The 10,318-nt window shown below is 44.3% G+C and overlaps 1 long non-coding RNA gene across 1 annotated transcript; it reads right to left on the bottom strand.

Moving 5' to 3' along the window:
* Positions 1–399: 399 nt before the first annotated feature.
* Positions 400–9,963, bottom strand: LOC148147457 (uncharacterized). Its single transcript, XR_015759630.1, has 3 exons — positions 9,776–9,963; positions 1,436–1,563; positions 400–531 (listed from the first exon to the last, which is right to left on the bottom strand). It is a non-coding gene; the product is annotated as an uncharacterized LOC148147457 (long non-coding RNA).
* Positions 9,964–10,318: the final 355 nt, after the last annotated feature.

Raw genomic sequence — 10,318 nt, 5'->3', positions numbered from 1 at the left:
TGACCAGTATTTCCAGCACTTTCTGGTTTAATTACAAGAAGAGTCCCTCAGTTTAAATAGTGCAATTAGATCTTTTACATCTACCAGAGAGGACAGAAAGGGCTTCAAATGCTCGTATTATCTGAAAGATTGTACCTTTCAACACTGTCACATTCTCTCAGGTCAGCAATGGAGTGTAAGCCTAGAGTTGATGTTAAAGTCTCTTGCTAACATAAGTCCACAATCTTAAAGGGAGAGAGCTATAACTAAGAAGAAGGTTAAATGCCCCATTGAAGTTGAAACGAGTGCTTAGGGATATAATTGAAGTGCTCCTGACACTTTAACTGCTGAGCCACATCAGCTGTGGCAGTAGGTGTCAATTTTATTCATGTTCCTTAATGCTACAATTGTCCAAATGGTGTCAAGGGCTGTCAGTCCCACCCCTGCTTGAGTCCAGCTCTTTCGTTCATCTTTGTCTGGAGCTGGAGTGTGGTACACAAGATCCACCTGGTTCCAATCACTACAATCTCCAATCCTGATTTTGATCTCGTACTGACAAAGGAACACAAGAAATATTCAAGTCAGAAGAATGTGTAAATTCAGAGAAGGTGTCCCTATGCTTACCCTTAGGAATCCTACTTTTTAATTTGCACTGAGTAATGAAGAAAAGTCCTTGATCTGAAACATTAACTCTGTTTCCTCTCTCTGCCTCTCCACAGATGCAGCATGACCTGCCAAGTATTTTGTGATATTTCTACATCTTCCAAGTGCCGATAATGGCTGCGTAGCAATAAGTTACTTCCCAGAATATGTCATTTGGAGCACCTTAATAAAGGTGACTGTGCGATCCTGACTAGTTTGCAGAGCTGTGCAAAGTTTCACTCTCTGAGGTGAAGTGCTACATACTTGAGAAATACATTTGCATTCTGAACTCAACACTTTAAAAGAGATTTAAAAACCGCATCAAATGTACCTATGTTTTAATGACTAGTCGTCAGTGTACAGAAACCCTGCATATTAACGGTTTAAATCAGAGAGAATTATCAACCTTTCATAGGGAAGATATAGATTTCAATTAAAGCACAAGGTAATTGCGCTGTGTAGGTATTGATTAACAGACTGAACTGCTTCTGGACGACCTGACTGTAATAAGTCGGGATGAGCCTGGATAACAATGTAAGGAGACTGGAACTCTCATGCCTGGTAGAACTGTGAGCTTCAGATCCATGGATCTAACAGTATTCAGGAAAGATCATGCATTGCCTATCAGCTCCTCATAGAGCTCAGCAAGGTGCCCAGCAGCTTCAGGCCCCTGCTCTATTGATGCAACAACAAAATATTCTGGCGTTGGAAATCAGAAATAAAAGCTTGAAAATTCTCAGAATGGTTGGAAGCATCTGTGGAGAGGGAAACAACTTAATGGTCCAGATTTCAACTCTGTACAAAGGTCACTGACCTGAGCCATTAACTCTCCGTCTCTCAGCACCGACCCTGGTGTACCTGCTGAGAATCTGCAATGGTTTGTTTCTGTTCCTGCGATATTGATGGTGCCTACCATCTTGGGGCAGATTTCCAACAACGTCTCTGAAAAACAAGGGAGGTCACATCACAGCAAGACATCATACCCCTCTGGCATCTTGAAATCCATTACAACCTTTTTTTGTTTGACTTTAAAATGAGGTAAAGGTATAACATATATATGTGCAGCATAGATTTGCAGGAAGGCAGAAACACTGAACTGCTGGACAAAATAAATTCTCCACATAACCTGTGAAGTCAAGCAGCCGCAATGAAATTTTAATTAAAAATGGTTCATGGAGAGCTTCTCTGATATTATAGAAAATTATACATTTGATTCCTGACCCTCAGGTTTTGAAGATTTGAGACTCAGTTCTCAATTTGAAATGAATAACCTAAATCCAAGCACAGAGTTATTGTCAATTATTCGGGTTTTCATTGCCCAGCTCACTGTGTAATACCAATCCAATTGCACAAAATTAGGCAGCAGATGCTTGTATTGAGAATGCCGAGCAATGTAACTGACAGTTTAGGGCAATTTATGTAGCTCTATTGAAAAGGACAACATTAGCATTAAACTATTGACAATAATGTGATTACTGAAAGCTTCAGATATGCCTCAGTGAGCAGCTCTCTCATCTCTGAATCTGAACCTCGTGGATTCAAATTGCAAATCTAGATGCTCGAACACCACGGTCCAGGCTGACACTTTCAGAGCTGTACTGAGGGAGTGCTGCACTGTCAGAGCCATATTTAGGGAGTGCTGCACTGTCAGAGCCATATTTAGGGAGTGCTGCACTGTCAGAGCAATACTGAGAGAGTACTTCACTGTCAGAGCCATACTGAGGGAGTGCTGCACTGTCAGAGCTGTACTGAGAGAATGCTGCTCTGTCAGAGCCATACTGAGGGAGTGCTGCATTGTCAGAGCCATACTGTGGGAGTGCTGCACTGTCAGAGCTGTACTGAGAGAGTACTTCACTGTCAGATCTGTACTGAGAGAGTACTTCACTGTCAGAGTCATACTGTGGGAGTGCTGCACTGTCAGGGCTGTACTGAGGGAGTGCTGCATTGTTAGAGCCATACTAAGGGAGTGCTGCACTGTCAGAGTTGTACTGAGAGAGTACTTCACTGTTAGAGCCATACTAAGGGAGTGCTGCACTGTCAGAGTTGTACTGAGAGAGTACTTCACTGTCAGAGTCATACTGAGAGAGTGCTGCATTGTCAGAGCTGTGCAGAGGGACTGCTGCATTGTCAGAGCTGTGCAGAGGGAGTGCTGCACTGTCAGAATCATACAAGGGAGTGCTGCACTGTCACAACCATACTGAGGGAGTGCAGCACTGTCAGGGTGGTACTGAGGGAGTGCTGCATTGTCAGAGCTGTACAGAGGGAGTGCTGCATTGTCAGAGGTGTGTAGAGGGAGTGCTGCACTGTCAGAGCTGTGCAGAGGGAGTGCTGCATTGTCAGAGTCATACTGAGGGAGTGCTGCACTGTCAGAAGTGCTGACCTTTTGCTGAAGCATTAAGTCAAACCCTTGGCTGATGTGTTCTTCAGAGTTATCACATTAACTCTGAGACTGGGGATCCTACTGAGAACAAGTACCAGAAGATGCATTAAAACAACAATTAAATTCGTACAGTGCTATCATGGACTTTGATATAGTCTAGGCAGAAGGTGGTTGACTAACTGCCTTTCCTGATGCATTATAAACCGTGTAACAGTAGCTTTTGCAGATGGAGCTGATAGTTTTATATCACATGGCATGATGTCACATAAATACTATCATTGAACTCTTTTAAAGAGGGGATCATTTGGGGCCTTGGATAGAGGGTAGGGGGGAGGTGTGGGCGCAGGTTTTGCTCTTCCTGTGGTGGCATGGGAAGGTGCTGGATGGCTGGGGCCATGGATCTGATGACGGAGTTGCAGAGGGAATGGTCTCTCTGGATAGGGGTGGGGAGGGAAATATATCTCCGGTGGTGGAGTCTGTTTGTAGATGGCGGAAGAGGTGGAGGATTCCCAATTGCTCCGCTCCACTGCATTGTTCCCCAGATGACCAGTTCCACCTTAGGACATCCCAAATGGTCTCCTTCTTCAAAGATTGCAATTTCCCCTCCTACGTGGTAGACGATCCTCTCCTGTGCATCTTCTCCACTTCCCACACCTCTGCCCTTGAACTCCACCCTTCCCAACGCAACAAGCACAGAACCCACTTGGTCCTCCCCTTCCACCCCACCAACCTCTGGATACATCGCATCATGCTCTGCCACTATATTTCCCTCCCCACCCCTATCTGTGTTCTGGAGAGACCATTCCCTCTGCAACTCTCTCATCAGATCCACATCCCCTCCCATCAGCCCGCACCCCACTCCCAGCACCTTCCCCTGCCACCGCAGAATTGCAAAACCTATGCGCACACACCTCCCCCCTCACCTCCATCCAAGGCCACAAAGGATCCTTCCACATCCGAAAGAAATTTACCTGTATCTCCACCAATGTCATCTACTGTATCCATTGCTCCCAGTGTGGTCTCCTCTGCACCAGGGAGACAGGATGCCAACTTGGGACACCCGCACCAACCAACCCCACTGCCCCATTACTGAACCCTTCAACTCCTCTTCCCACTCCATCAAGGACATGCAGGTCCTGGGCTTGCTCAATCGCCAAACCCTTACCACCCGATGCCTGGAGGAAGAATGCTTCATCTTCCACTTTGGGACCCTGCAACACACACGATCCATGTGGATTTCACCAGTTTCCTCAATTCCCATCCATCACCTTATCCCAGTGCCAAGCCTCCAACTTGGCACTGCCCTCTTGATCTGTCCATCACCTTTCCCACCCTTCTGCTCCATCCTCCTCTCCGATCTATCACCTTCTCCCCCACCACCATCTACCTATCACATTCTCAGCTATCTTCCACCCAACCCCACCCACTCCCATTTATCTCTCAGCTCCCTCGGTCAACAAACCTCATTCCTGACAAAGGGTTTATGCCTGAAACATCAATTCTCTTGCTCCTTGGATGCTGCCTGACCTGCTGTGCTTTCCAGCACCACACTCTTCACTCTGATATTTGGGGAGGTCTGGTTCCCCTGTCATTAAACTAGAAGCTTCCATTTTGTGTACCACCCCAGGATGTCCAATGAAGCTGTGTTCATAATGTGGCCAAACTGCTTAATTATCCATATTAAAACAGAAATTCAGCAGGTCTGGCAGAATCTGTGGAGAGATAAACTGAGTTAATGTTTTGAGTTCAGAGTGACTTTTCTTTGGAATTGAAATGGATAAGAAAATGATAGTTTTATGCTGTTGACAATGCAGGTAGAGAAGTGTGTGGAAAAGTAGGTGAGTGTGCCCGGATTAAAAGATATCCTGATGAAGGGCTTTTGCCTGAAACATTGATTTTCCTGCTCCTCGCATGCTGCCTGACCTGCTGTGCTTTTCCAGCACCATTCTAATCTTGACTCTAATCTCCAGCATCTGCAATACCACTTCTGCTTGGATCAAAAGATGTGCTGAGTTCTCGTGCTGGTAGAGGAGTGATATAGATGTGAAGTTGATATTGACGGTAAGTGTGAGTAATAAAATATAGCTCAGTCCAATGAGAGTCAGCCCATTCAAATAAGACACTGGGAGTGGATGGATTGAGAAGGGGGTATAATCAAAATGGAGGACAGTCTACGTAGTCTGAAGTTGTTGCATTCAATGTTTAGTCCTGAAGGCTATGGAGTGCCTAAACAGAAAATAAGGTGCTGTTCTTTAAGCTTGTGTTAAGTTTCACTGGAACACTGCAGTCATCCAGGATAGAAAGGTTAGCATGGCAGTAAGATGGTGGATGGCAAGCAATTGAAAGATCAAGGCCTTCTTACTAATAGAACAAAACAGTCTGCATTTGATCTTGCCAATGTAAAGGAGACCATCAAACAGATAAAAAGGCAAGTGTCACATTTCTGTGATTGTATGAGAAGGAGCCATGGGGGAGGGGGATGAAATGTGACAGAGGAATGCCAAGGAGGGAATGATCCCTGAAGGAGACCATAAAACCATAAGACATAGGAACAGAAATGAGGCCATTCAGCCAATCGAGAATGCTGACAAATGAGGGGAGAAGATGATGTGTTTAGTGGTAGCATCCAGCTGGAGGTGGGAGAGGATGATCCTTTGGGTGTAGAGAAAAGTGAGGTGGAAAGCAAGGGTGAGGGGAACCCTATAGTTGTTCTGAGAGGGAGGGGAAGGGGTGAGGGCAAAAGTGTGGCAAATAGGTCAAACACGGATGAGGACTCTGCCAACCAAGGTGGGGGTAATCCTTGGTTGTGGAAAAAAAGAGTACACTCTTGCTCCTGAGTGTTGATGATGGAGGGAGTGATGTTTGTGGATATAGCATCAATCAAGCAGGATGCTTCACTCCAGATCATGTAAACTAACCCAGTGCTGTTCTCCCATTTTCTCTCCATAACCCTGCACATTCTCCCTTTTACACTTTATGATCCACCTCCCCCTGAAATACCTCAAGAGAACCTGCCTTCAGCAGACTGGTCAACACCTGATCCGAGATCGTAACTACTTGCTGCCTGAAACATTTTCTCCCGGCATTGCCATTGCTTTTTTCGCCAATGTCCTTATATCTGTGACTCCTTTTTCTCAATCCTTCTCACAGCAGAAACATTTTTCTCTACATATCCTGTCCAAATCTCAGATCATAGAAACTTAGAAATTAGGAGCAGGAGTGGGCCATTTGGCCCTTAAGGCCTGCACCACCATTCAAAATGATCGTGGTTGATCAAGCAACCTCAGGATCCCACTCCCGCTTTCTCCCCATCCCCTGTGGTCCCTTAAACTGGAAGGGCCACACCCAGTTCCCTCTTGAATATATCTAATGAACTGGTCCCAACAGCTTCCTGTGGCAGAGAATTCCACAGGTTCACAACTCTCTGAGTGAAGAAATTCTTCCTCATCTCAGTCCTGAATGTCTTATTCCTTATTCTTAAATTGTGATCCCCAGGTCTAGACTTCTCCAATATCGAAAACATTTTTCCCGCATGTAGCCTGGCCTGTTCTATCAGGACTCTATGTTTCCATGAGATCACCCCTAATTCTTTGAAATTCCTGTGAGTACAAGCCTAGTCGATCCAATCTTTCCTCATATGTCAGTCCTGCCATCCCGGGAATCAGTCTGGTGAACCTTCACTGTACTCCCTCAATAGCAGAATGTCCTTCCTCAGAGTCGGAGACCAAAACTGCACACAATACTCAACGTGTGGCTTAACCAACTTCTTAAATGTGAAGGTTTCTGCCTCTCCCACCCTTGGAGACAGTGAGTTCCCAGTTCCCACCATCATCTGAGTAAAAAAGATTTATCACATCTCTTCTAAATCTTCTGTCCCTTAAAACCATGCCCCGGTCATTAATCCCTCCACCAAGGGGAAATGTTTGTTTCTGTCTACCCTACCTTTACCTCTCATAATTTCATACACCCACAATCATAACCCCTCTGAATCTCCTCTACTCAAGGGAAAACAACGCTAGCCAATCCAATCTGTCCTGAAACTCTCCAGTCTAGGCACCATCCTGGTATATCTTTGTGCCCCCTCCCCAGCACTGTCACATACCTCCTATAATACAGATTCCAGAAACTGCACACAATACTCTCGGTGTGGTTAATCAAAGCGGTGTCCTTCCTCATCTGTGTATCAGGATACTAGTGATGCCTGGTCATGTCTTTTGGTGGCCAGTTGGTGCTGGTGGCTAGTTTCCTGCCTGTCTGTCCGATATAGTGTTTGTTGCAGTCCTTGCAGGGTAGTTTGTAAATGACATTCGATTTGATGGTTGTTGGTATGGGATCCTTTAGATTCTTTAGTAGCTGTTTCAGTGTGTTGGTAGGTTTGTGGGCTACCATGATGCCAAGAGGTCGGAATAATCTCGTAGTCATCTCCAAGATGTCTTTGATGTATGTTAGTGCGGCTAGAGATCTGTGCATGTTATGTCTTCTTGTTTGGGCTTGTTGTTTAAGAATCAGCGGACTGTGTTTATTGGGTACCCACTGTTTTGGAATATGCTGTATAGGTATTTTTCTTCTGCTGCTTGTAGTTGCTGGATGCTGCAGTGTGTTGTGCCCATTTAAATAATGTCCTGATGCAGTTCCGTTTGTGGGTGTTGGCATTTACTGCTTCTCGGATGCTGCCTGAACTGCTGTGCTTTTCCAGCACCATTCTAATCTAGAGTATGATTGCTCTTGTAGATGAGTATCTGGTCTGTGTGTGTTGCTTTCCTGTAGATGCTGGTCTGCAGTTTTCCATTGACTGTTTGTTCCGCTGTGACATCTAGGAAGGGGAGTCTGTTGTTGTTCTCTTCCTTGTTTGGTGAAATTTATGCCAGTAAGGATGTTGTTAATGATACTGAGATGCCGGTGTTGGACTGGGGTGTACAAAGTTAAAAATCACACAACACCAGGTTATAGTCCAACAGGTTTAGTTGGAAGCACATTAGCTTTCGGAGCGCTGCTCCTTCATCAGGTGGTTGTGATATTGTAGGTTAATGATATTGGAGGTTTCCTCTAATTTGCTCTGTTTCATAACAAAGGTGTCGTCCACATAGCTGACCCAAAGTTTGGGTTGGATTGTCGGGAGGGCTGTTTGTTCTAGTCTCTGCTTCACTGTTTCTGTGAAGAACCTAAAGGACCCCATACCAACAACCAGTAAATCGAACGTCATTTACAAAATACCCTGCAAGGGCTGCAACAAACACTAGATCGGACAGACATCTGATACACCAGCACCAACTAGCCACCAAAAGACATAACCAGGCATCACTAGTATCCTTACACACAGATGAAGAAAGACACCACTTTGACTGGGACAACACATCCATCCTAGGATAGGCTAAACAGAGACATGCACAGGAATTCTAGAGGCCTGACATTCAAACTAGAACTCCATCAATAAACACATTGACCCCATTTACCAACTTCTGAGAAAAAGAACCGGACATGATAACACCCACTGACAGACCAAGACACACAAATAGAAAGCGTGACAGAACACCAGCGCTTCACTGGAGGCTCACTGATGTGCATGGTGACGAAACATCTGAGAACTAACCTACCAGCTCAGTGAGCAAGTGTACAACCTGGGCTTCAACCTGAGCTACAAATCTTCACAAAAATCGCAATCACTAATGTCTTTTAAGGAAAGAGATCTATTATAATTTGTAAGTCTGGTCTACATGTGACTCCAGACCCACAGCAATATGGTTGACTCCAAGCTGTCTTCTGAGCAATAAATACTGGCCACATCCTGTCAAAGAAAAACAGTAGTGATCAAATCTGCAATCTAGAATAGATTGTATTCGACTTTATGTTCTGATAGAAACTTGAAGAGCTCATTCTAGAAGTAGGAAATACTGATCAAAGTTGGATATCAGCACAAATGGAGTGGAAGGAATGATATTGCCCATATTTTTCAATGATTGTCCTTTCTTGTTATCATCGAATGACAGAATCATCAAATCATAAAATGCCAACAGTGTACCAGTAGCCAATTGAGTCCATACCACTCCAAAGAGCATCACTCACTCCCCTACCTTATCCTTATAACCCTGCATTTCCCATGGCTAATCCATCTTGCCTGCACATCCCTGGACAATTTGGGCAATTTAGCATGGCCAATCCATGTAAGCAATCCTGAGGTTGGGATTGAACCATTGCAACAGGCTTAAAGTTTGTAACAACCTGAGCAGTTCCAAAATCCAGATTTATCTGGAATTCAAATTGACACTGATCTAAAAAAAAGAAGATGGAGGAAGGGCCCCTATGGCTGAATAGCTAAATATTGTTAAATGTTTATTGGTTGATATTCACTCCCTTCACCACTGATGCACAGTGTGCACCATCTACAAGATTCACTGCAGTCACTTTCAATAGCACATTCCAACCGATATTCTCCACTATCTAGAACATCAAAGGCAGCAGATGCACAGCAACACCACCAACACAATACCCTTCATGTCACACATCACTTTGACTTGGAACCATCTCATCATTCCTTCAGCGTCACTAGGTTAAAAGTCTGGCACTCCCTTTCCAACAGCATGTGGGTTCCCCTACACCAGATGGACATGCCTGGGAAAGCAACTCCAACAACATTGAAGAAACACAACCACATTCAGGTGAATTCAGCTTGTCTGTCCAGCATTTCATGTGCCACCTTCAGCATTCATACCTTCCACCATTCTCACAGCATGGTATGTATGTTTACCATTTACAAAATTCAGTGCAGTAACTCACCAAGGCTTGTTCTCTATCACCCTCCGAACCCATGAGATGTTATGCCCAGAAGGTCAGGGTTCTTGTCCAAGGAAATACCTTCAAGGCTCACACGTTTTGACTTGTATGTTCATCAGTCACATCTTCACTGGAACTCTCTCCTTGATGACACGGGGGGCACCTTCATCACACTGTTTCAGGATATTGGTTTATCACCTCAAGGCCAACAAGAAATGTGTAATAAATGATGTTCAGGCCCATATCATGAAAATTAATCAAATTTAAATACCACGGACTACAAATAATGTACTTCATTGCAGTCTGGCAAATTAATACGATATTTCTCTATCATATTTGTAGAGATATGTTTCAAACATCTGAAATCTAATAAACCCCAACTTTGGAGCAAGTGGAAATTTGGAAATTCCACCATTGGGTGCAACTTTAGTGATTTTGACTGAAATTCTCCCCATTTTGATTTTAGTGAAGGTTTTGACATTTTAAAGAAAATGGGTTACATTTTTTTTCTGAAATAATCATCAAAGTGATTTCAGGTTTAATACC

The sequence above is a fragment of the Chiloscyllium plagiosum genome, unplaced genomic scaffold, assembly GCF_037043375.1.
Source record: "Chiloscyllium plagiosum isolate Xiang-an unplaced genomic scaffold, Cpla_swu_hap1 HiC_scaffold_16, whole genome shotgun sequence".
In the NCBI taxonomy this organism is placed as follows: Eukaryota; Metazoa; Chordata; class Chondrichthyes; order Orectolobiformes; family Hemiscylliidae; genus Chiloscyllium; species Chiloscyllium plagiosum.
This window is presented reverse-complemented; position numbering and strand designations above follow the sequence as displayed.